Genomic DNA, 27015 nt, shown 5'->3' on the forward strand with positions numbered 1-27015 from the left:
CCGTAATGATGTTTGTGTTATTTAAGTGCTTTACTTCCACACACACTATACTTAACTAAGAAAAATATATTTGTCTTACAGTTTCATGACGTTTTCAGGTTTCTGTTGCATTTGTATTGCGTATAACAATCCCTCTGTTACAAATTCTGTGATATTAATGATTTATTGTTGTCGATTTTATAACTTTTTTTTGTGAATAAATCATAAACAATTATTTTTTTAAATTAGTACCGAAAAACTGGTATTTTTGTATCAATACCGGGATTTCAAATCCTAAATAAAATGACCAGGATCCCGGTATTCGGTATCCCGGAATGTCAGTATTGTAAGACCTAGGCCGGGCTGAAACAACACTTTCGCCTTCTAGGTTACGGGATGGTAATACAGTATCGTTCTTTCTCCTTATCAAATCATGGGGGAAAAAAAAAAAGTTGACGATTTAAAAAGACAGCTTTCACTCACTTTTCCGATTTTAAAACAAGATATATGGGAGTAAATACCCCACCCCAAAAGGTATATTCCTCATGTGTGGACATGTGTTATAGTTAAGAGCTGCTCCTAGAAAGTTAGTTCAAATCCACCTCGTATCTCTGTACTTTTATAGACTGTAAAATTGGACCAGACAAGTGTAGTGTAAGGTTTGTGTAGTTAGTGCGGGTTGTGTTGTGTTGTTTGTACTGGCCGCTTGGCTCCCCGGAAGCAGTAATCACTCGGGAAGGTGCTTCTGGGCACTCGTCCACACCGCGGCAAGGTGGACCAGTTCCGGTAGGTAGGACGTTTATGATCTCAGTTTATGAGACAACAAAAAAAAAAAAAAAAAAGGAAAAAAAAGAACACACCTCTGGGAGTTCACTCCAGAGGTGAAAGAAAAAGAATAAAGAAGAACCAAGAAAAGTAAAAAAGAAAAAACAGGAGAATTAAAAAAAATAATAAGAAAGGTGAGTAAAAATAAGATAAAAATTTAAATAAAAATTTAAAAAAAAAGAGAAAGTAGGGCTTAAAATTCTTAACACTCCTTCACTGAACTCTTATGCACATAAACTGTCTTCATAAACTCTAGACCTATCCAAAGCCATTCGAGTCAGCAGAAATTTTCGCCTTTTAAACACCTGATTAGCAAACACATGAAGCGCATTTAGATTAAAGGGACTTTCAATAAGTTTAGTCTCTTGGCCAGGAGAAATTGTTCCCACAGTAGTTTCAAATTCTGTCCTAATGTCCAAATATTGTGAACAGTCATACAAAACATGGCTCCAACTTTCGGCCTTTCCACAAAAACAGACAGAGAAATGTATTGCTCAGGACAAATTTAAACAGTTTATCATTTAACGATCCATGTCCTGTAAGCATATAAGAACTGAACATGCTCATAGAGAACCACTTATTTGTTCTTGTGTCCATTAAATAAGAAACCCAAGGAATAAATTTCTTAGTCACTAATCCAGCTTTGGATGTATCCCATCTGTCCTGCCATTTATTCACCAATTTATTCCAACATCTTTGTTTCGCTCTCTTAGCATCTTGTTGTGTGTCAATCTCAATCCACATAAATGCAGTTGGAATCTATTTACGGATATGAAAGCATAGCGTTTGAAAGCATACCGATCTGTCGTCAGTTTGTATAGAAGTCCCCAAGGATTATTGTGATCAGATGATTGAACTAATTTCATCCAACTAGTGCGCTTGATGGTATATTCCTCAGCTTTCCCCCAAGTTTTTTTTAATGCAGTTTTTTTTTTTTTTTTTTTTCCAGGCGTTGGGACTGTTTTCATGCCAGTGAAAACACTCCTACGCGAATGAACTCACCATACATAGTCTATTTAAGAAGGAGAGGGATTTGTGAACAAGGGGGGGGGGGAATGGTGAATTCAGATATTGTATTTATATTATTGGCCAAGATCGAAATGAGATCAGAATCGATTCTTTGCATTATTTCGTTATACATTTATATGATTACTTTTGTTTAAAATTAAAATTTATCTAAAAACCAAAGTGCTCTAATCGTCCCGCCAGCTCTTTGCTACTAAAACAGACTGTATCTGGTGGCGAATTTATTCATTCTCGTGATAGTACGATCTGTGTTATATTCGTAAAATTAACAGAAGGTATAAAATTCAGAGGATATACGGCGTATATCCTCCACTACAGCCTTGGTTACGATTATATGTATGGATGAAGAAATTAGTTACTCGTTCCAGAGGCTCTCATATGAGGAGGAAATAGGCTGACAGTGATGTCGCGGAACATTTTTTTAGGCGCGTCCGCTTATGCTCTCTTCTACATGTCCATCCATCCATATGTAATATCTCGACTTCCAATAGATGGATATTTAGATATTTTAGATCTAAATATCCATTAAAATCAGCCAAATTGGAATTCGAAATTCTTTTAAATAAAACTTCGAGTTATCTCTATTCGTAAATATACATAAATTGAAGTATGTTTCGGACATTTTGACATTACTCCATAAGGAAAAGTCAGATCGACAACAGAATATTAGCGTATGTTCTATTAGTTCCTGGGGCGATTTAAATATTCGATAACACACATTGAAAAGCTAGTTTCAATAAATTCGTAAAAATGAAATTCCAGCTGTCTATTTACACAATTTTTTCATTATTTTGGCACGTATTTGTGGTTGTATTAATTAACTTTTAATAAATAACACATAATTAACTTTTAGTAAAAAACACACCATTAACATTTAGTGAAAATTAGTATAAATTGCTCTGTTTAGAGAATTTCATTTTGTCAATTTCATTCATTTAAATAAATATTTTGTTTATACTCCGGGACGACCAAACGGTCAGAGGAATTCACAAGATAGACAGAATACAAAAAACAGCACCGTATTCAGTGGTCACCGGCTTGAACCCCGGTCACTGAAGGCACGTGTACTTATGCACCCGCGCGCCTAACCACTAGGCTACGGCGGCCAGAGCAGTCACTAGTTTTAGTCCATATTCATTGTTTATTCTCACATAGGATTCTTCTAATGTGATAGGTAACATCCCTCCCCTTTAACAGTCAAAGCATCTCACTTTTTAAATTTCTGCATAAGTCCTTGCCACAAACATAAATTTCCTCGAAAAAAAAAAAAAAAAATTAATACAATCAATATAATACAAAAGAATATTTCGTCCAGTATTCCAGAGAGAAAATCTGCAAACACGAAAAAGGTTCGATAAAACCTTCATATGTAGCTACTTAAACGATATTTGTCAGTGCCAAGTGAAAGTCGGCAGGGAAAAATTGTCATCGTGCACAATCAACAAACTGGACGGCGTCGCTAAAGCAGTTATGAAAACAACATCAAGAATCAGTGTGTATCCAGGTTTATTCGTGTATGCGGAATATCTACATGTGTTATTGATCAAAATTATTTATGCAGTCCGTTGGTTAACGTTATTTATCATCATCTTTTTTTTTTTTTTTTTTTAAAGAAATGTTTAATAGTCCCACACTTTATTTATTTATTATTATGTTTTTTTTTTTTTTTTTTTTTAAAGGAAACTAAATCATGTAACAGACTTGCTACATCTCTCTCGCTCACCCACTGTCAGTTCTGGCAACATCATCTCTCAGTTTGGCATTGGAAACAAATTTTATTGCCATTTTGTCTGCAGGAGAACTGAATGGGACATGGGACAGTCCAAATGAAGTTTTAAGCAGTGCTGGGTGCATCAACAAAACACTGTGCCATATATTCCATAAGTGATTCGTGGCCATCATTAGTCGTAATTAGTGCCACTAATACTGCAATAGCTTTGACCTTCGCTTGCCTTCATGACAAATGCTTGTTGGCCAACAAAAATGGCGCAAATGTGTTACCAGCAGTGCACATGTTAAACACAAATGTTACCCTTGAAAGAAACTTAAGCTTTACCACACTCACTTTCAACCATCCTGGTGGATGAAATCCCAGGAAATCAGATCCGCACTGGAGTGTATTCATTTTGGAGAGGTTGTTTAACTTGTAATTTCAAACGAATTGAAAACACTTTTAAGAACATTTCAAACGAATTGAAAACACTTTTAAGAACATTTCAAACGAATTGAAAACACTTTTAAGAACATTTCAAACGAATTGCCATTCTTTTTAAATGCGCTTAAAAAAGTGTTTATGGAAAATCCTGTTTGTTCTGTACTTAGTATGTTTGTTGATTATTAGTAAGGCCAAATGATGCGAGGAAGCGAACTTTTTTCAAAGAAAAATAAATAAATAATGATAGTAGTAATAATAATAATTAAACAGATCTTTCATACTATCCTCATTCTCACAAGTTAATCATCCAATTCTACTTAAAACGTAGCAAGAGGCACTGCCTCCACCATGTTGGAAGGCAATTTTTTTCCACTGTTCGACAACCCGCTGCTGCCCATATATAAACTTTATGAGATACAATGAGAGAGACTTAAAAAAAAATAATTACACGGGAGTAGAGTGAAAAATATCATACAGTTGTAACTAAACTAAATGGCTAATTGTAGAGAACGTAAAATTATAGTTTTATTATAGTTTCTATAAAGTGTTCTATAAAGTTATGATCATAGTAAAATTATAGTTTTATTATAGTTTCTATAAAGTGTTCTATAAAGTTATGATCATAGTAAAATTATAGTTTTATTATAGTTTCTATAAAGTTATGATCATAGTAAAATTATAATTTTATTATAGTTTCTATAAAGTGTTCTATAAAATTATGATCATACTAAAATTATAGTTTTATTATAGTTTCTATAAAGTTATGATCATAGTAAAATTATAATTTTATTATAGTTTCTATAAAGTGTTCTATAAAATTATGATCATACTAAAATTATAGTTTTATTATAGTTTCTATAAAGTTATGATCACAGACCATTGTTCTGTTTTTCCTCATGGGGAGAACGGTGGTCTGTTCTTCCTCCCCGTAAGGGAGAACATACCATTAATTTTTTGGCGCATTCGCATATATATATGCTAAGTGGCCGTTGTCTTTCTTCATCCATCCGTCCGTCCGCATGTAACAACTCAACTCCCAATCGACGGATTTTCATTAAATCTTATGTTTAGTTCCTTTACAAAGGTTTGTACAGCATGTTTAATTAAAATTGGACAAATAGAAATCCGACAATTATTATTTCTTTTTTTTTTTTTTTTTTTTTTTTGTACAAACTGTATGAAAATAATAATAATTAATTTTCTGTTTATACTCCGGGACGACCACACCTTCAGAGGAGTTCACAAGATACAGAGAATACGAGAAACAGTACCGTATTTAGCAGTCACGGGCTTGAACTCTGGTCACTCAAAGTACGCGTTACTTATGCACCTCGCTAATGACCACTCGGCTAAAGCCGCTCATAGATTTTAAAATCATAGATTAAATGTAGTTTTAATGCAGTATTTATTTATTAATAAATAAATATTATTAACCGTGTATCCTTCGCGTGTATAAGATTCGCGAATGTGATATCGCTAAATATATATGTAGTAGAGATGAAAAGTTATTATATATATATATACAGGGTGATTCACTACCAGTGCGACAAACTTGCAGGAGGTGTAGGGGGCACAAAGACGAATCGGAATCACAGCATTGCAGGGTCCGAAATGCCTTCGTCATGCGGTAGAGGACGTTGAACGGGAGGTCGCGTGAACAGCGATCCCGCTGGAAGTCAGCATTTGCGAACCGTTTCTGTTGAAGAAACCAAGTAGCAAAAGTCCTCCGGAGTGGATAATTCGCAGGCTCCAATGATTGGACGCGTTGCAGATGGTATGAACTCATTTGGTTTGTTGACAGTATCCTCCATACAGTGGATTCGGAAATACCCAATCGTTGGCCTATCGCTCGAGTACTCGTACTCGGATTGCCTTCTGCAAGACCTAGGACATTCTCATCATTGTCTGGCATCCTCGTCGTTCGCTCTCGATTCATGGTACCTCTCGTGAAACAACCAGTCTCACGTAACCTTCTGTGCACACGTGCGAAAATCGTATGATGAGGCGCACGCCTGTGCGGGAAACGTTACTCGTACAAGCGCAGAGCGGCGCGTCCGTTACAGTCCGCAGCTCCATACGCGAGGTGCATGTCGGCCAGTTCAACGTTTGAATACTCGTCCATCCTACTTCCTCGGGAACCGGTTCGCAAATGCTGACTTCCAGCGGAATCGCTGTTCACCCGACCTCCCGTTCAACGTCCTCTACCGCATGATGAAGGCATTTCGAACTCTGCAATGCTATGTGATTCCGATTCGCCTTTGTGCCCCCTACACCTCCTGCAAGTTTGTCGTACTGGTAGTGAATCACCCTATATATATATATATAGAGAGAGAGAGAGAGAGACTTAAAAAATAATTACACGGGAGGAGCGTAAAAAATATCGTAACTAATGTAACTGAACTAAATGGCTAAGTTTAGAGAACATAAAATTATAGTTTCTATAAAGTTATGATCATAGTAATTAATTGATAAGGAAATTATTTATATTTACTATATTTATATTTACTATTTATATTTACTATATTTACTTTTCGCTTCTGTTAAACACGGAAAAAGAAAAAAAAAATTCAATTACTTTAAGAAAAAAAAAAAAAGAAAAACCGACGCGCCTGAAATATAACTAACTTGTGTACTCAATCCCGTCAGTGCTTTTTGCACTTCTAATTGAGGTGTATAATGCACTGAAGGGCACGTCGCCCCTTAGATGGCTACTCAAGTTTTTCTGTCCAAATCCTCTGTTCATATGTGCATCGATTTTTATTCGTCACAAATATGGACCCCTTCTCTGAACCCTTTCTAGAAGTTCTGTGTTTTTTTTTTTTTTTTTTTTTTTTTTTTTTAGGTGCGATCACCACAGCTAAATAGAATATTCCAGATGCTTGTTGTTTGTTATTTGGTTTTTAGGAGCATTAGCAACTAAGGCTATATTGCTCCGGGATATGCGGTGATCATTCCCTGACCTTTCCGCATCCTCCGTATTTGGTGGTGATGGGCTCGAACCCCGGTCTAATCAAGAAGCGTGTGCTACGCACTGCTGCTCCTTCCCACCTGGCTACGGAGGCGCCAGATGCTGTCTAAATGCTTAATCGTATATGTTCCTATTTTAAAGTTTAAACTCTCCGCTTCCCGTTCGTTGTTTAGCTGTTTACTTTTACTTAAATATAAATTCTTCATGTATAATTCGATATAAACACCTATGTGTTTGTATAATAATGTTTAGTAGGGGGCTTTGCCCCCTGCTCGTTTTGCATCCCCCGCGCACGCTTTTCTACGTAAAATGTAGAGGTATACGGAGTAAGTCTAATCTTTTCTACATAAAAGATGCACCTGTCAATACGCACTGATCGATATCTAATCTGGAAATGACCTATGTAATTATTTACCTGTGAATTTGTAGTGCGCGGCATTCTCAAGGTCGAATAAATACCACTATGTAATTATTTACCTGCGTTTACCTAGGTCACTTAGGAAAAGGGTTCCATAATGCATGAGGTATATTGTTGCATCCAAAAGAGCAGGACTGAAATATTTAACTGAAATATTTACGAACTATACAAATATTTAAAATATTTACAAAATACTAAACTATTTACAAAATACTAAACTATTTACAAATAGTGTATACAATATTCAATGTACAAAAAAAAATGGATATTCATTAATATACAAAATGTGATGTCACAATGGAACATAAAATGTTAGACAGGGAAGCACGTGCACGAGGTTGGTGAACGTTGTAGGAGAGTTGTCAATAATGAATTGTATTTGTAGTGACGTAATTGCCTTTCCCTCTTCTCCCATTGGCTCCAATAAATATTATAAATACATTATGAAAAGTTTTTTTAATGTATAGAGAGATATATAAATAAATCGTTATATCTTCCCTTTTCTCTTCTGTATAAAAAAAAATAAATAATACTTCTAAGACTGTAAGTCTCACAACAATGAAAACTGTCGTAGAGGATCTTTCCTTCTGAGAAGGAAAATGTGAGTTATATGAATGTGCGATGCGTTCTGTAGGGTCCACTTCTCTTTCTTTTCTGTTCCTAGAAGCTTAGCAATGGGTGTTCCATAATTCCATAAGTTTGTTTGAGATGTATTTCCATATATTGTTTGCCATGGGAAGCAATATGCTTTTCGTGTGATTGTTTGTAGTTTTGAACAGGGGCCTTCATTTCATATTTCTTTTCTTTCTTTTTTTATTGCTTGATGTGAGCATTAATTTCTGAGTATTCTAGAATGGACTGGGTTTCAGTAGATTAAATAACACAGTATGCTGTCTGCCTTGTAGTTTGATCAGTTGGATATGTTTCATCAGAGAATGATGGGGCTTGAGGAATCAATATAGATAGTATGGTATGCGGTAGTTTAAGGTTTAATGTGTGCTTGGTAAATAGAAAAAAGTTCAGCAGAGAAATTGCTAATTCAGTTGATAAAAAGGCAGAAACAGTCAAAGCAAGTAAGAGCACAGCAGTGCCTACACCTTCGTCCTCTTTCGAGTCATTACTGTATATCTGATTGTAGTGGGAATAATTTTGGGTATGAGTAGCTTGAAGTTATATTATGTTTAGACTTGCCAGAGAATAAAGAATATCTTCCATACTGGCTGAAATAACAATTACATTTGACATAAGTTGTCAAATATAATTGTTAAGATCGGGTGGGTCATCATCTTGATTAACAAAATCAATCTGTAGATTCTAATTTTAAGTGATCACATTAAGTCTAATGCGTGCAGATTTGCTGGCATGAGATTTATTTCTATACAGTACCATCCATTGAGATTCGTAGAGGTATGGCCATATAGGATGTGTTGACTGGCAGGCGTCCAAACTCTGGATTCTTTACTAGTAACATTGTCCTTAAAAGTTGGACTAAATGTCGCTACTTCTTGAGAAAATTCTTCTACTAGGATATTTGAAATTATTATTATTATTAACATCTTTTTAATTCCATATCAGTGGGCACCCCCGGAACGGCCTCGTTCGGCTAGAGGGGTGTACATAACAAATATTCAAATTATATAATAAATATATAAACACGTTAAGTTTAAAAAATATATGAACACATTGCATTTACAAGTAAACTGACATGATATAACATTGAAGTTTCAACACTGTGAAGGTGGTACAGCCAATAATTCTACTTTGTACAGTTCTGTCAGGGTGTCCTGTCTGTAGCGCTTCGAGCTGTAGAAAGCTGAGGCATCGATTCCGAGGGAGTTATATGGTCCGACCATATTAGCCTGAAACACTGATCCTAGGTTTTGCAGGTTTTGTAGTGAAGATCGTGGACAAGGTGTTGCACTGCACCGGGTTCGTTGGATAGTCCGAGAGTTTGTCGTCACTTCCCAGATGTCGGGTGAATCCATTCGGCCACAAAGGAGTTGAGCCAGTGTGTGCAGGTTCCTCTCCTTGATGATGGTTTCTCATGGTTTCAGGCCGAGGTTTGCATAGAGCACGCTCCGAGAGATGGTAAAAGGGTGGCCCATCACCCTGTTTAACCATTTCAGGGGGCAATACTCTGTCCCAAGGAATCTCTTGAGTTGAGCAGGAGAGGCCCCTGACCAAAGCACAGATGCATAGAGTGGGATCAAATTTCTTTGCACGTAATTCAAGATGAACTCTCCAGGCCTAAGACCGACCAGCTCCTGTAGGATTGCCCAGAGAGCAGCAAGCGTTTTCTGCCTGGCCATTTTGAGGTGGTCTTTGAAGGTTAGTCTGTCATCCCACTTCAACCCCAAATCGGTGTGCGAGTTTGTTGAAAAAAATATCTCGTGGAGAAAATAAATTTCCGTTTCACCTTATAATTGGAGAATGAGCTGGTAGAAACTTTCCATTGAGTAATCTGATCCTCTTCCAAATTGGTTTGTCTGCATCGTTAAGTGATGAGGCGAATCTGATCTGGGAATCTTTCTTTTCTTTTTTGATGATTTGTCGGGCTTTTTGTTCTGTTGTTTGTAGTTCACGAGGTTGACAGTTGGAAAAATGGTATCATTGTTTTATTTTGCCCTTTTAGTTGGTGTATTGCTGATTCCCGCAGTGGTTAGTCCGATTTCAGTATAAAAATGTCTGTGGAACTGAAACGCTTGCTACATTTATCATTGTGCTTTGTTGCATCCTTAGATTGGGATTAGTAATCTTCGGAACTAATTTTACATGTGAACTGAAATTTCATTGGTTTGCATTTAGTAAACTGCCACTTCTTTCAAGGTTCGTAATACCATTGTTTTGCTTAAGTTTGAAGCACGTAAAATAGCTAATATGCAGGAACAGAATTTGAAAATGTATGATCTACACGAGCAAGATATATACACTGTATTATGAAAAAATATTTGACTATGAACATTGATGACAACGTTCAGGATCATGAAAGAAATTGTAAAGCTAATTTTTTTGGTAATTACTATAGTGTAATTTCTTCAAAATGGGAAAGATACGAATTGGTGTAAAATAATGGAAATATTCTACATACAGGGGGTGGACAAAATAATGGAAACACCAAGTATGAAAGTAGTAGTTTTTGTGATGTGATGGCTGTATGACGTATTATGAACATGCAGTGATAATCTTTTTTTTTTTTGTTTGTTTTTTGTGTCTGCAAGTACTGTGAAGGAAAGACGATAAAAGCTTATGTTTATTTAGAGATGATATAAATAGGTACATGAAGAAAATGACCGACTTGTCTGAATTACAAAACTGCCGATTTTTTAATTTATCTAGAGCAGCTGTATCGAAAGTGATGTCTGCATTCACCAAGTATGGAAAAACAAAATCAATCTGATAGGAAGAATTGTAACAGAAAATCGAAGCTGACTGAAAAAGGATTGTAGCCCGTAAACATAAAACAATTGCCTCAACATAAATTAATTACAGAACTTAATGTGAGTCTCAGCAATCAAGTAGTTGCTAGCAAAACAGTTCGGCAAGAACCTGAAAAAGTTGAAATTTATGTTAGACCCACTGTTGCCAAGCTACTGTGGGGGGGGGTTATTTCTATGTTTATTATTTATTGTTATTTACTTTATTTAAATAATTTCCTATATAAATATCCTCTTTTTTTTTTCAACCTGTTCCACAATGCTATAAGGGCTTATTTAATTATTCCCTGTACTCTACTGTGCCCCCCGTTTAGTCCCCTCCCACTTTACACCTGACTTGTTTGTCTCCCAGAAGATTCTAGACTCTAAGGGGGTCTCAATATTTTTTTTCTCCTCTGGATTGGCCGAAGTTCAAAATGACTGACAGACTCTTAAGTACCAAAACATAATATTTATTGACAATATATATACATTTCCAAACAATAGCTACGATTGACTGTGAACTTTAATATGTGTAGCTTTGTTAGGCTGTTAGGCTTTATCTGTGTATATCTTTGTAATTCAAACTACAGAGTTTTCATACATATATATATACATATCATTATTTTCTTCGTGTGTCTCATCCTTGGGTTCTAACGGATCTAAGAGTCATTACATCTTATGATCTTTACATGAGTTTTCCGACCAATCAACTGTCCTAGTAGGTTTACAAGTGGCTTCCAGCATGGCAATAAACAATTTTAAGTAGCTATATATATATATATACATATTTATATCCCTTTCCAAAATCACCACGTATACATACATATATATATTAGTATTAGTATTAGTAACGGCCGCATGGTGCAAGAAAGCCTATGGCTTATGCTGCACCAGCCAAAAAAAAAAAAAAAAAAAAAAATCCGAACAAAACAATGATAACAACAAAAAAAAAAAAAATAATAATAATAAATAAATAACTAAATAATAATAATTAATAAATAAAAAAAATATATATATATACCTCAGTTAGTAAATCCTTTCCTCAACTACAGACCTGCTCATCATTCATAATCAACAATAGTAATTAACCGTTTTCCCGTATCTAATCCTATAATCCTTTAACTAGCAGGGCACTCAATCGGTGTTTTATCCGTTTAAAACAATTACTATCACTCTGTGTTATACTCTCTCTATAAATCCAAATTCGCTATAATTTCATAATCAACTACAATCCTTTGTTACCTACTTAGTCATTCCCTCAAAATTAACTATTATCTCAAAGTATCCTTTCTACCCATTTATAAATCTTTATCTTAAAAACCTACACTTAATTTCACTACAGTTCTGTGGGCATGGTTACAATTACATTTAACTTTCTCTTATAGATTAGGTATTTCTCCTAGAGTCCTTCCTTTATAAACTTAAGTTTTGTTTCTTACTGAACTATCACTTACTCAGTTTCCAAGTGATTTTCCTATTCAGGGCTGCCATAACCATCAGCGTAACGGCGTAGACTAGGAGGCGGGCGGTTGCTCATTCTTGGAATGCATCAATTTACTTGAGATTCGCTCTCCCATAGGCACTGCGCTGTTCAGTTGAATAAGGGTCCTTTTCTTACGGCGTTCTCTAGGATTTTCCTTGGGCACTCTTCTTCCTTCGCTATGAATTTTGTCGGCTTCTCACACTGCTGTCGTATACATCGGCTACTGCAGAATATTCTTTCTTCCACATGGACACATTTCTTTTCCCAACTTTAGGCTTACGAAATTTCTCACAAAGAAAATTTCCTTCCCATTCCTAAACCATCTCCCCCAAAACTCAGCAACGACTCTGCCCCACGACTGTCTTCCTCTACGCACTTCCGAAAACTCTCTCACACGACTGTCTTCCTCTACGCACTTCCGAAAACTCTCTCACACGACTGTCTTCCTCTACGCACTTCCAAAGACTACTTCAAAAAAACTTATCCTTCTCCTCACTCTGAATTTCAAAATTTCCTGCGATTTTTCGTTCAGACCAATCGCTGACCAGTACATCCCTTCCCCTGTGATTCCCATTCGTCTCCTATACTCTTTCGTGGGCGTGTCTTCCATCCTTTTTAGAGAGGGCTACTTGTTTTCAGCCATTCCTAGAATTTTTTAGAAAGTCAACTCTAAATTCCTGTAATTTTAGAGTTTCTAGATCGTCTTTGTGTTTGCCCATCTACGCCCTGTATTGGCCTTGATACACCTGTCGTTAATTGCCCCCGTGAAATTTTCAAGTGTGCACTTAAATATCATGAATACCTCCATTACTGAGCTCCATCTCTATCTTATTTATTTTTGTTTCAGCTCATTGTTCTTTAGGGCGAAATGTTAACTCTGATCTGAGCTCATTAACTACGGTCTGCTCCATCAGTGTTTCCTATTGTATCGCGTGTTCGAAACGCTTCCCCCCCGTTGCTACGTTAATCTTCCTCTTGCTTAAAGGTAATAGGCGAAACGAGCACAATTAAACCTTGATTTATCTGAACTATCCTACACACTTTCAGTTATTAGTTTTTGACCATATATATTTCAAATTGGTTGTCTGTATTAATTTTCCTTAATAATATTTCAATATCAATAACCCTCAAATTTTTTTTTTTTTTTTTTTTATATCAGTTGTAAGGACAGGTCCTTACACTACTCATTACTAATGGTAATGCTAGAAAGAGGTTCCAGTGGGTGTAAGGAGCACAAAAACTGGACACTTATTGATTGAAAACATGTCATATTTTAAGAAGATTCATTATTCACATTTTTTCCCCAACATCAGGAAGAGTTTACGTTTAACTGCTAGAGGAAGCACATCATCCTGTCTTGTGCCAACCTTCAAACATGGAGGAAGAGGATCAACGATGGTTTGAGTAGCAATATGTGGGCATTCTTTAGGTCCTATCATCACCCTGAACTGACGCATTACCTTAATATTCTCAGTGACCAGGTTCACCCAACTGATTCTCACAAACGATGCCATTTCAAGATGCCATTTTGTGGTTGTCAATGAGGGTTGAGAAGCATTAAAGTGAGGCTAAGCATCTCCTATGGCCTGCACAACCACCAGACTTAAACGTTATTGAGCCACTGTGGGCATAATTGGAGAGGAGAGTGAGAAGCAGATTGCCTTCACCTTCATTACTCAAGGAGCTAGCTTGAAACGTTCCTCCCTGAAGAATGATCCAATATTCCTCTTAAGACAGTTCAAGATTTATATGAATCTATTCCTCGTAGAATACAAGCTGTGTTAAAAACAGACCGAGTGGTCAGAAGCGCGAGTGCAGTAGCACATGCTCTTTGAGTAGACTGGAGTTCAAGCCCGTGACTACTAAATACAATTAATGTTTGTATTGATTGATTTATTGTAAACTCCACTGACCTGGTGGTCGTGCCGGAGTATAAACAAGAACATAAATAAAAAAATATATATATTAATGCATACCCTGTGACTCTTATCACAGGTATTTCTTTTATTTTGTCCACACCCCTGTGTATACAATCTGTCCAACGTTAAAAATATTAGCAATGCTGAAATGAAGACTGATTCGGCGGGTAAGGCGAATTTATATTTTGCACTTTGGATGTACATCCCGGATGATTCATCTAAAGTGAAAAAATATAAATGCATTTCATCCAAAGTGAACATCAAAAGTGAATAATGAACGAAGTAGATCTGATTGCTATTTTTGATGAATCGAGTAGATGATTCATCTGTAGTGAAAAGAGAATGATATTTGTAAACACGTATTTTTATTGCATTCTGGGCATTTAGTGAACAGTTGTGAAGGACATTTTGTTTTCAAACTGTGGTTTTTGTGGCTGTCAGATATTTATATAATAATCTATAATAATAATAACCCATTAATAATTTAGCAAATTCTTCTGAAAGGGCTACACTTAGTTGATTCCAACAATCATTATTTTAGTCTCCATTTTGGAAACTGATGAAATGAAACTGAATTGTTAAAAATATTGAATTGCGTAAATTGTCAGCTTTCGACTCTTTGTTTCACTGTGGGTGAATCATCCGGGATGTTCAACCAAAGTGCAAAGTGTAAATTCGCCTTTAGGTATGTGCAACAGGTACATCTGCACCGGATGCACCCTGATGATGAACACAGAGATATCGAGGAGTCGAGTTTGAACAAACTTAAGGCTTGATTACCTTGATTAAGGCTTGCGTATCAGTGTTGACACTGAGGCTGCTGAGGACGCTCGGCCACCAGAGGGTGTCAAACGCCCCGGAAAAGTCAACCACAATGGCAAGAAAGTATTTGCGGTCTGTTTCTGTTGCAGAGTTGATGATTCTGCGTAGGGCATCGGTGGTGGAGTATCTTTTCGAAATCCAAATTGGTTGGGTGACTCTAGGCCTGCATTTGTGTAGTGCTTCTCTATCCTGTTTCGCAGGAGATGTTCAAGAAGCTTGCTGAGAACTGTCAAGAGCGCTATCGGGTGATAGGGCCCTGGGAGGTCTGCCTCTTTGTGAATTAGCCGGAGCGTTGCCACCCTCCAACCGCGCGGGAAGTAGCCTTCCTTGAGGCATTTGTTGTATAGTTTCCATATTTCCTCCGGGATAGTGTCCACTGCTTTCTTGATGATCTCTGGCTCTAGGAGATCTTCTCCTGGGGACTTTTTGTTTCTCACCTTGGCCGCCGCGATCTCCAGCTCAATCTTGGTGAAAGGTTCCTCAATTTTCTGGGTTGTGTATGTGCTGTTTGTTGGCAGAGCAGTACTTGTTCTGGCGTGGTGGAGACTGCGGCTAGGTGGCGAGATACGTAGCTGCGTGTTAATTTGTGCTCTTAAATTTAACTAAACTTAATCAGTTCCAATGCTGTTTAGTGATATGCTATAGCTCTGAGTGATTACCCAAGTTCATCTTTACTAGCTGAGAACATTTTCAACGTTGGATCCGAAGATGCAGTTAAGTAATTTTTAATTTACTTTCTGGATATCAATTTGTACTGTAGTACATAATGGTGGACGCCATTGTATTCTTATTTAGACCTAGGCTAGCTATACTTCACGTGTATTTTGCCTTTCTCTTAGCTGTTGCCTACCTGCCAACGTGCACCGTTTAGTCGCGACCAAGCGCCTCCAGCAATACACCTGTTAGCATTCCGTCCTTCGGAAGTAACCCACGTCCCTAGGGAACTTCTGCAGCCCCTCTCTTGTTTGACTCATTGTCCCTGCCTTTAGCCGCGCTCAAATTATACAGCTGAACAATGTCAAGTGTTAACAAGCGTATACGTGGCGATAACAAGACTGGTATCTGTCACCTATGTAGAACGGAAAGAAACGTAGATTCAACATCACATATCAAATGCACAGGGTGCAATAACCTTATTTGCCGTTCCTGCAGCAACATCGCGCACATAAACTGCCAGCAAAATCCCGGAGTTCTTTTTTAGGGGAATGCTGTAAACCCCCCAAAAATTCGGTATCATCTCTTGAATTGCCAGAAACTAACACCTGCCAGGTGTTAATCTAAGTCCATGACACTCCGAACTAAGGATCTGCCTCACGGGAACTTAGGGGCAAGTAATGGCAATGAAATACTGTGTGGGGTGCCAAACAACCACAACAATATTGCGGACGGAACTACACTAAAGAACCAGACGGCAGAAAAATAACGGCGCGATCACGAGATCGTAAAAATAGCCAGCGAGCATAAAATACCTTTCTCCTCCAAACCAATTCACGATAACAATTATATCACTCAGGTAAAATCTCCTGCAAATGACATTGCCGAAATTAATGACAACTACGAAGTAGCATCCATTAATTTAATTACTTCAAGACAGCAAGTTTTAAATAACGGGATTAGAAGGCGACACGTCAGTGACAGTCACTTATGTATCAGCCAGCTTGGTAAACAAAGCCAAGCTGAAGCTGGCACTAAGCAAGAAGAGTGCTCAGTTCAGGTAAATATAACCCTCGACGATGACCCAGACAATAATGAAGATGCAAAGACAGGCCCTGCCTCTAAGACTGACCGAGAGACTAGGAGTGCTAGTGGATTAAAAGAAGTACAAGACAACCAGTGTTGAATTTAATGTCCAATCAAACAGTAGAATCACCACCGGTCTCCATTTTGAAATCGTGACAATTTGGACAAAACTGGAGACTATAATAGTAAACCAGCACGTAGAAGAGGAAAGGGCTAAGGCCAAGTTGGAGGCATACCTAGACGAGCAGGGCAACCAAATGCTACAGCGCGCCCCCTCGTGTACAGACGCGCTGAGGACTGCACCCAATGGGACACATCTACCAAAAGCAAGCGGACCTCCCCCCTTGGGGAAGAAGACATTGATCACGCAGCCAAACCTGGTCGTTTTAAGACCAACAAAGCGCAAACAAGCGAAGACATCAAAAACCACGTTATGAAAAACCTAAATGAAGAACTGAAAAATACTAAAATCAAAAGTATAAGGAAAACCAGAAACGTGGGAGTGGTCATAGAGACTGAAACCAGGGAGGAAGCCCAAGAAATTATGAAAAACCCAAAGATCCAAACTCAAGGCCTCACTGCTGCGGCCCCCAAAAGAAAAGGGCCGTCAATTGTTATCTTCGACGTAGATAAAGACATCACCCCCTCCGAGATCACCGATGAAATATACCGACGTAATGTACAAGGACATCTCCCGGACCTGAACAAGAGTGACTTTATTATGCCCAGATACTCAACCAAGCCAAGAGTCGGAAATGGAGTAAACTGGATAGTGGAACTAGCGCCGATTGTCTGGCCTATCTTAAAAGATCAAACGAGGATCTATATCAACTGGGGCAGTCACCGCTTCAGGGAGCACGTGGCTGTACCAAGATGCTATAAATGCTGCAAGTTCGGGCACACTTCACACACCTGTGCCCAGGCTGTCAGGACCTGTGGCCACTGCGCTGAGAAAGGACATGAATACAACACATGCCCTAACAAAGAATCTGAGCCTGTCTGTGCAAATTGTAAAAGTAATAAACTAGACCACCATCACTCTATTCGGGACAATACGTGTCCGTCCTATATAAACGCCAAGAGTTTATACCTGATGAAAACCGATTATGGATCACAGCCTAAAAGATAACTACGGAGTTAATAAATTTTTTCAAATCAACGCACAGCGGGCCAGGGCGGTGACCAATCAGATAAGAATCAAGGCAGACGAAGAAAATGCAGATATTCTCATTATACAGGAACCGTACACTCACACGAGGCAGGTGAGAGGTTACCCCCTGACCTACAAAATAATTCAAACGGACCAGGATACCCCCTGGGTTGCAATAATTATTCGAAATCCAGAAATCACAGCAACTAAAATCTCAGCACTTGTGCCCACCTGATCAGCTCGATGGGATCCTTTTACGTGATCTCCTTATACTCTAGACCAGGCGAAGAGATTACCTATGCTATCAGATACCTGGAAGATGTCCTGAGAACTCTGCCAAGCGAAAAAATCATCATCCGAGACGATGTCAATTGCCGATCACCGGTCTGGCATAGTTTGACACCAGACAGGCGGAGCACTGCAAATGGACAACGCCTGGAAGACTTCCTGGCAAACTCGACTATGACAGTCATTAACCAACCGAACAATCCTACCACCTTTTCAAACACCCTATGGGAGGCCACTATTGATATCACTATGGCCTCAAGGAACATTGTCGGCAAAATTTCCAACTGGAAGGTCAACGAGGCGTGGAATACATCGGATCACAGGGTTATTTCCTTCCAGCTAAATCGATCTCTAGCAAGATCCCCAGCCACACGAGTCATGTTAAATAGATATGCAATTGAAAAGGCGAACTGGGACGTCTTCAGGACAACCCTAACTAATGAGATCCAACCCCACCTACTTCCCGACAACGCAGATGCCCTCCAAAGACAAATCACTGATCTGATCACAACCGCCTGCAACTTGGCAATCAAAAGAAAAACCCTGCCCCAGGTGCAAAGCCCTGATGGAGCCCAGAGCTGCATAGGTTGCGCCGAGAAGTCATTATAAGAAGAAAGACTTTCCAGCGTGTCCGGAGGACCTGGCCGGCACGTGAAATGGAGGCGCTCAGACAGAACTACAGGGGAAGTGCGAAACCAGTACACGGCCCTGATCCGCAAACGAAAACAAGACTCCTGGCAACACCTGGTCACCACCACTTACAATACCGACCCCTGGGGAGTGGTGTCCAAGATCACCACAAACAAACTACCCAGGGGAGAGGTCACCACTGCAACCAAGTCATTACAAGGTACGGAAGCAACCACCTGGCAGCAATCCATAACAAACATTTTGGACGCCATCCTACAACCAGCAACAAACCCAATCACTCAGGAACTCAGGACTTAGGAGAACTACAAACTGCAGCAGCCCTAATCAAAGATAGGAAATGTCCAGGACCGGACCTGCTGGAGCCGGAGATTATAAAGAAAACAGTGGAGTGTGCCCCCGAATTAATACGTTATCTATTCAATACCTGTCTACGTGATGGTCATTACCCAACAGATTGGAAGTCAGCCACCGTTTTTGTGGATTTATTGGATGATTGTTTTCTACATCAGCATGTTCGGAAGGCAACTAGAGGGAGTAATACTCTTGATTTGATTATCAGTAGTGATTCTTCATGCATTAAGAATCTGCAGATAAATGAACCACTAGGTGGCAGTAATCACAGTGTGCTGAAGTGGGATTTACTCAAAGAGGTAACTACCATTAGGGGTAAAGGGAAAGGTTATTGCTTTCGTAAAGGCGAGTACGATGTACTGAGACAGTATTTAAATTCTATACAGTGGGACCAACGGATGATGTTACCAACAGCAAACTCAAAATGGGTAGCATTCAAAGAACTTATCTTGGCTTTACATACCAACTAAGAAATATTGTTCAAGGTTCAGGCCTAAATGGATGTCAGATCAACTAATGGGACATATGGCAGAGAAGAAAAATGCATGGGATACATATAAATTAACATGTGACACAGAAGCCTATGATAGATATAAGTTGATCGGTAACCAAGTTACAAAGGAGGCTAGGCAGGCGAAGGCAGATTACGAGAAATCCTTGGCAAGGGATGCAAAGAAAAACAGCAAGGAGTTCTTTACTTATGTAAACTCTAGAAGGAAGGGGATGAATCAGATTGGTCCACTTGATATCGATGGGTCAACTGTTGATGATCCTGCTCAGGTAGCTAAAAAACTAAATGAATATTTTGCATCGATATTCACACATGTGAAGTTATTCAGCGAGGGGAATGCCAGAGGTGTATTGAACTCTGGCAGTTAGCTAGAGAATCTTGTAATAACTGAGAGTAAAGTGGAGGAGAAATTGTTGAAGATAAAGACAAGAAATGCACCTGGGGTGGATGGGATCTATCCAGTTATATTAAAGGAGGCAGCAAAGGAAGTAAGCAAACCCTTAGCCATAATTATGAGAGCTTCCTTGGACTCAGGGGTGGTACCCATGGACTGGATATATGCAAATTTGACCCCAATTCACAAAGGAGGATCAAAGGCTGACACAAGTAATTATAGACCTGTGAGTTTAACTTCTGTTCCTGGAAAATTAATGGAGGCACTGGTTAAAGAAGCACTGCAGGATCATCTAGACAAGACTTCAGTTATAGCTCGGACACAGAATGGTTTTGTTAAGGGGAAGTCTTGCCTGACCAATTTGATTGGATACTATGATGCAGTCACAAAAGATCTGGATGCAGGGAATAACTTTTGATATTATATACTTGGATCTTAGAAAGGCTTTTGATACTGTTGCACATGGAAGACTGCTGCACAAATTGGAGCAGTGTGGCATTGGAGGCAAATTGCTGCTATGGATAAAGGAGTGGTTGAGGGGGAGAAGACAGAGAGTGGTAATCAATGGACACTGCTCATCGGGGATTAATCTTATTAGTGGAGTCCCTCAGGGTTCAGTATTGGGTCCATTATTGTTTTCTGTATTTATAAATGATATTGATGATGGTATATCAAGCTTAATGTCCAAGTTTGCAGACGATACGAAGGTTGGCAAGGTTGTCAAGGACACTACTGACACTATGCTGCTGCAACAGGATCTGGAAAGGTTGAGCAGATGGGCTGAGAGGTGGCAAATGAAGTTTAACATTGACAAATGTAAAGTACTACATATGGGAAACAGCAACCCCCGAGCAACGTTCAACTCTGTGGTACTACACTGACAGTGGTAGAGAATGAAAGGGACCTGGGGGTGGTTGTGCAGGCAGATATGAAGTTCTCTGAGCAGTGCAGACGGGCTGCAAGAGTAGCTCATGGTGTATTGTCAATGATATATAGGACTTTTTCTAGCAGGGATAAGGAGGTGATTATTCCCTTATATAAGGCAATGGTCAGGCGACACCTAGAGCACTGTATACAGATCTGGAGGCCTCATTTCAAGAAGGATGTAGAGCTGCTGGAACGAGTACAGGGAAGGACAACAAGATTAGTGAATGGAACAAAGGGGTGCTCTTACGAAGAAAGGCTTAAATTTTGCAAATTACAGTGTCTGGAGACTAGGCACCAGCGAGGTGATCTGATAGAGGTGTATAAAGCCTTGAATGGTCTGAGCATGCTCAGTGCTGATGGGATTCTTCCTCTTGCTCAGAATAATCACCTGAGAGGGCATAAATTCAAATTGAGGAAAGACAGATGTAGGATAGACGTGCGGAAATTTGCCTTTAGCCAGCGGGTGGTTGGTTGGTGGAACAGACTTCCATCCCTTGTCGTGGAAGTTGATAGCCTAAATAAGTTTAAGGCTCAGCTGGACAGGTATTTCGAACGAACAGAGGGGTGAAGTGGAAGTGGTTATTTTTTATTTATTTATTTAATTTGGCTTATGCTGCATAAGCTTGATTTCTTGCATCAAATGCCTCTACTAATGCTAATGCTAATGCTAACGTAAAACGAATTCTAAAGAACCCGACAAAACCACCTGAACTCCCGAACTCCTACCGTCCCATCGCTCTCCTGTCGGTACTTAGTAAACTCTATGAAAGGCTCTACTACAGACTTCTCAAATACTACAACAATGCAAACATGGCTTCTCACAGACAATTTGGATTCAAAACGGGGCAGTCCACTGTGGATGCACTCCAAAATCTCCTTGAAGCAGTAGGAATTATCCAAAAGAAATACTTTCTGGTCATCGCTGTCGACTTTGCTGAGGCGTTCGACTCACTTTGGTGGCCGAGCATCCTAGGCAGACTTTGCCAATCAAAGCTTGCAGTAAACCTATATAACTCAATCAAAAGCTGCCTTTCCAACAGGTCAATCACTGTCAATGCTCCATATATGAAAATCACCAGACAGGTCTACAGAGGATGCCCACAGGGCTCGGTTCTGCACCCATTCTTTTGGAATCTTGTCCTTGATGAATTCCTTGGCATGGACCTGGGAGAGGTCACCTCTCAGGCCTATGCAAATGATCTTATTATCACCGTTACCGGCGATTCTAGGGCACGACTGGAGACTATGGCGAATAATGCACTACAGAAGCTACAGGACTGGGCTAAACACCATAACCTCACCATCTCTGCCACCAAAACAGATTCTATTCTTCTCAAAGGAAGTCTCAATGAAGCCAGATCGCCACAGATAAAAATCGAGAACAGGACCATAAAATTCTCCACTCAACTTAAGTATCTAGGAGCACACATCTTAAATACCTAAGAAGAAAGATACGCAATTACACCGCCCTTGTCACCAGGGTCTCCAGACGGGACTGGGGACTCAATAGGCACACTCTGTCTTTATTCTATAAAGTTATATTTACCCCGATTATAACGTACGCAGCAGGCATCTAGTACCCGAAAGCAACCACTGTTAGTGGTAGAAGAATCCTCGACTCTCTGCGAAGAAACATCGTGCTCGCTACAACCCGTGCCTGCTGCACTGTCAGTACCCATGCTCTGCACATCCTGGCAGGCGCCATGCCACTGGACCTGGAGGTGGTCCGCTGTGGACTACTCTTCCACCTCTCCACAGCAAATTCCAAGACCATCCTCGACTTGACAACATACCCCGTAAACGACAGAACTGCAGAAAAGAAGCGTCTCCTCACGCATCTCCAGCAGGCATGGCAAGCGAGATGGACTACTTCCAACAAATGCGAAATCACCAGAAAGTTCTTCCCTTACATTAACAGGGTGTTCCCCAGGCTTCCCCCTTGGTTTTCATCTGTCCTTTATGCTATATACTTGTTAACTGGCCATGGATCATTAAAAGGCAAACTGACGGCCCTGGGAATCATCGCTGATCCCACTTGCACGTGTGGTGGGACTGAGAGTTGGTCGCATCTTATGTACGACTGCTCCCTGTATGAGGATCGCTGCTGCACCTTCATCACTTCCTTGACCTACATACCCAAAGACCAAGAAACACACCTGCTTGATAGTAGGGAGGAATATACAGCTTTTACGCGTTTCGCGCAAGAGCTCTTTAGCCGAAATCGTTATCTACAGTTCCTGTACCGGCACCACAACGGTCCCAAGGAAGACAACAGATGATCTGAGAACATGATGGACTTTCATCCAGACTAGACATTCATGAACGTGACCACCACACCATCAAACGGACAACTATCCGACGATTTTAGTTTGAAAGCTACCATTGGATTGAATTAAACCCCTGGATTGGACACCACCCGATGTCAATGACAGAGGCGCCAAATGGCGATCCTATCTGTGCCCTCTTGTACAGTCACTTTCTACCCCATTCCTTCCCCTTTCTTTGCCTTCACCTGATTGACTGAGTGTCCATTGATTGGTTGGGGTTGCCTTTACTCTTACTTTCATTCCTCCTCTTCTTCTGTACACCGTGTACTACCTCACTCTACCTAATCGCTTTTTTTTAATTAATTAATTTATTTATTTATTTATTTTATTTATTTATTTTTTTTTTTAACTTGATCTCCGCTCAGGAAGCTGAGGCGATCCTGACGGAGACAGCCAGAGAATTATGGGCAGCCTGACTACCTCCTAGTGGTGTGTGGGGGCAACGTGGGGTTCCACCAAGGGCCCTGCGGTCAAATGCCAGGACACACAACAGAACTCAACACAAAACTACACATTCAACACACAACACTTTTCTGGCATCTACAGTAGTACTGTATTTCTTCACAGTGTACATATGGCGCAGATGTGGGAAACCACAGGTGGCGCCTGACCCTAACACTATGCACACTATGTTCTGGCGTGGTGGGATCAACGTGCTACGGGAACATAGCATCCAAAATATTGTTGACTGTTTCGTACCACGTCTTTGTGAACCCCCCTTGCGGTTTCCTCGTTGCTGGGACTACCTCCCCTCTGGGGAGCCTGTTTGTAGTCACCCAATAGACCACTCCCCAGTTGTTATCATTTCCTGTCGTGGAAACTAGGTGCTCCCATTTACGCTGTTTTCTTTCTCTCATTTTTGCCGTGTATTGATTCCTTGCAGTACGGTACAGTTGCTGGAGCGCCTCTACTTCTGCGATAGGCCAATCACGTCTAGCCCGCTGGAATTTTTTTCCGACAGGTGTTTGCTGCTTGCCTTAGTTACTGGACCGCCAGTAACTAAGGTTACTGTGCGGTCCAGCAAGTGTAGCTCAGTGTACCGCCCCCAGAGATGGTTTCTCTCTTTTGTTGGATTTGTTCGCCGCTTCTGTGATAAGTCTCACCAGTTTTGCTTGGTGTTGGCTCTTCTGTATTGAATGTGTGGGCAGCCACCTGTAGGGTTTGTTGGAATTTGGGCCAGTCTGCTTTTCCTATGGCGCATCTGTGCTGTATTTGTCTGGGAGTTGTGCTTCTGGCTATTGTTCGGTTTAGTTGGAAGGTTATTGCTCTGTGGTCCGATGTTGTCCTATTTTCCGTTACTGTCCAGGCTGTGATGTGATCAGTGACGGATCTTGTGGCAAGGGTGACATCAGTTGTTGTCTCCCACATAGTGCTGGAGAATGTTAGGAGGTTGTTTGGCTGGTTAAGTATATTATAGCAACTGTTTGTGGGGGTTCTCTTCCAGATGCTGCCCGTTCACAACGTCTCTCCGTCCTGGGGTTTCGCTATACCATGCTGGTGAGCGGCAGTTTATGTCTTTGCCTACAATTATTTTGGCGTTCGGGAATTCTGTGTGCCTGGTCTGTAGGTAGTTATTAGTTAAGAGGATCTCTTCCCCTGGTCGATTGTATATTGAGACAGCGTAAAATTCCCCTAGTGCAGTGACTAGGCGGGCACACGCAACCCAGGGGAGGCAGTTTGGTCACTGTGTAATCCGGATTTATAATTAGGATGGCTGCCCACGGGGTTTCAGCATCAATATGCACGATCTTGTATTGCAGGGGGTATCCCCTGACTTCTTTGCTGTGTGTATATGGCTCTTCCACGAGCATAATGTCGACATTTTCTTCGTTGGCCTTTTTTACCAACTGGACGGCAACCGCCCTAGACTTTTGCGCGTTAAACTGTGTGAACTGAACTTTTAGTTGGTTATATTGTTTAGAGCGTGCTTCCATAGTCGAGTCTTGTTTGATACATCAAGTCCTGTATATATCAAGGCCCCTTGGCCTTGATGTATACAGGGCACTTGTTGTCACGGATTGAATGGTCTGCCTGGATTTTGTGCACCTTGCAGTTTGCACATGTTGGTGGATCCTCTCTCTTAGGGCATGTCTTAAATTCGTGTCCTATTTCAGCACAGTGCCCACACGTTGGTTGCGTTTGGGCGCATGTGTGGGTGGTGTGTTAATCTAAGTGTTAATGTTAATGTTTTCTAAGTGTTATTATTAAGTTAATGTCATTCTAAGTGTATGTATGTATTTGCTATTTATTGATATAATGTATAATGGAATTGTATAATGTTGCTTTTGTTTCAACAAGTATACATTGTTCCTAGTTGGAATTTTTTTATTATTATTATTTATTTTTTATTTTTATCGCTGGCCTCCAAGTTTGGGCATCCTTGGGGGCGGGATTGCTGGCACCTAACAGTATAGCACTACTTCCGATAGGTGCGGGATTTGTGCATTACAGCACACACAGAGAATGGTTGATCCAGCTGTTGGTTAGTCCCTGGTGGCGAAATGGCCTGACATAACACTGTTTTTTTCAGGCTTGTTTTGCAGAGATTCTGAGCTTTTACAGGAGTAATAGGTGGAGATGGGCTTATGTCTAGGAGCCACCCTTCATATCAGGACACACACACAAGCAAATGTACAGAAAGACTACAGCATATATAAGAGCATGTATATAAAATCTGTATATAAATTTTGTATATAAATTGATTAATATGTCTCTTGAGAATGTATATACAGTTGTGTGTTAAAAAATAAAAATAAATATGCTTGCCACTCTATCTTGAGGTGATTAAAAGGGGCCTTTACCATCGATTAAAGAAAGGAATTCCGATACAGTTGTTAAATCTTCAACTGCAGCTTACCAATGACCTGAAACAACAAAGAAAACGTATCTTCAAACACCTTCAAGGACTTTGGTAGCATTCATGGGAAACCACGCCCAAAGGAGAAATTACCAGAAGATTCCTCCCATCCATTGACATGACTTTCCCAAAGTCTCCTTCCTGGTTTTCGCCTGGTCTGCAAGTTACATTCCTGATCACAGGACATGGGCCATTTCAACAGAAATTGACAGCAATGGGAATTGAAAGCAATCCAATTCTGCCACTGTGGCGAAGAGGAGTCATGGGGGCATCTCATGTATGAGTGCCCTGCTTACGATGATTGTAGGCTCAAATTTTTTACTGAAAATCAGGGGAACCCTCGTAACCATGAAACATACCTGCTTCAGGATGAAACAACATACAAAGCCCCAACGAGTTACACGCGAGCTGTCTTTACCATCAGATGGGCAAATTTTGCTGAACTTAGAGCTGCTCAGAACAACGACCCTCAAGTGCAAACACAAATTGGGGTCGGATAGCATTTTCCAAATTGATAAAAGAGCAAGGCTGAAGATTAAAATACTCTGCTGGCATCATCATTGTTGGCACTCCTTGGAAAGCCGACTTCCAGAGAGTGCTTGAACTTTGGCACTTGCACGGTGGCGCCTGCCCCTGTTAATTTTGATCCCTCTCCCCATACCCTATTTCGCCTTACTCGGGTAGATTGCCTTCTCTATCTGTCTACTTTAGCTCATTCAGACCCCCCTTCCTCTTGTTCCCCAGGCCTTCTCTTCTCTTCATTTTTTTTAACTTGGTCTTCGTCCAGGACGCTCAGGCGACCCTGGCG

General features: G+C 40.0%; 1 protein-coding gene across 2 annotated transcripts in view; it reads left to right on the forward strand.

Annotated features, from left to right (window-relative positions):
* LOC150079033 (twitchin-like) overlaps positions 1-27015 on the forward strand; it is a 2795346-nt gene that overhangs the window by 196325 nt on the left and 2572006 nt on the right. The window lies entirely within an intron of this gene.

The sequence above is a fragment of the Mastigoproctus giganteus genome, chromosome 10 (assembly GCF_048544385.1).
Source record: "Mastigoproctus giganteus isolate SK-2022 chromosome 10, ASM4854438v1, whole genome shotgun sequence".
Taxonomy (NCBI): Eukaryota; Metazoa; Arthropoda; class Arachnida; order Uropygi; family Thelyphonidae; genus Mastigoproctus; species Mastigoproctus giganteus.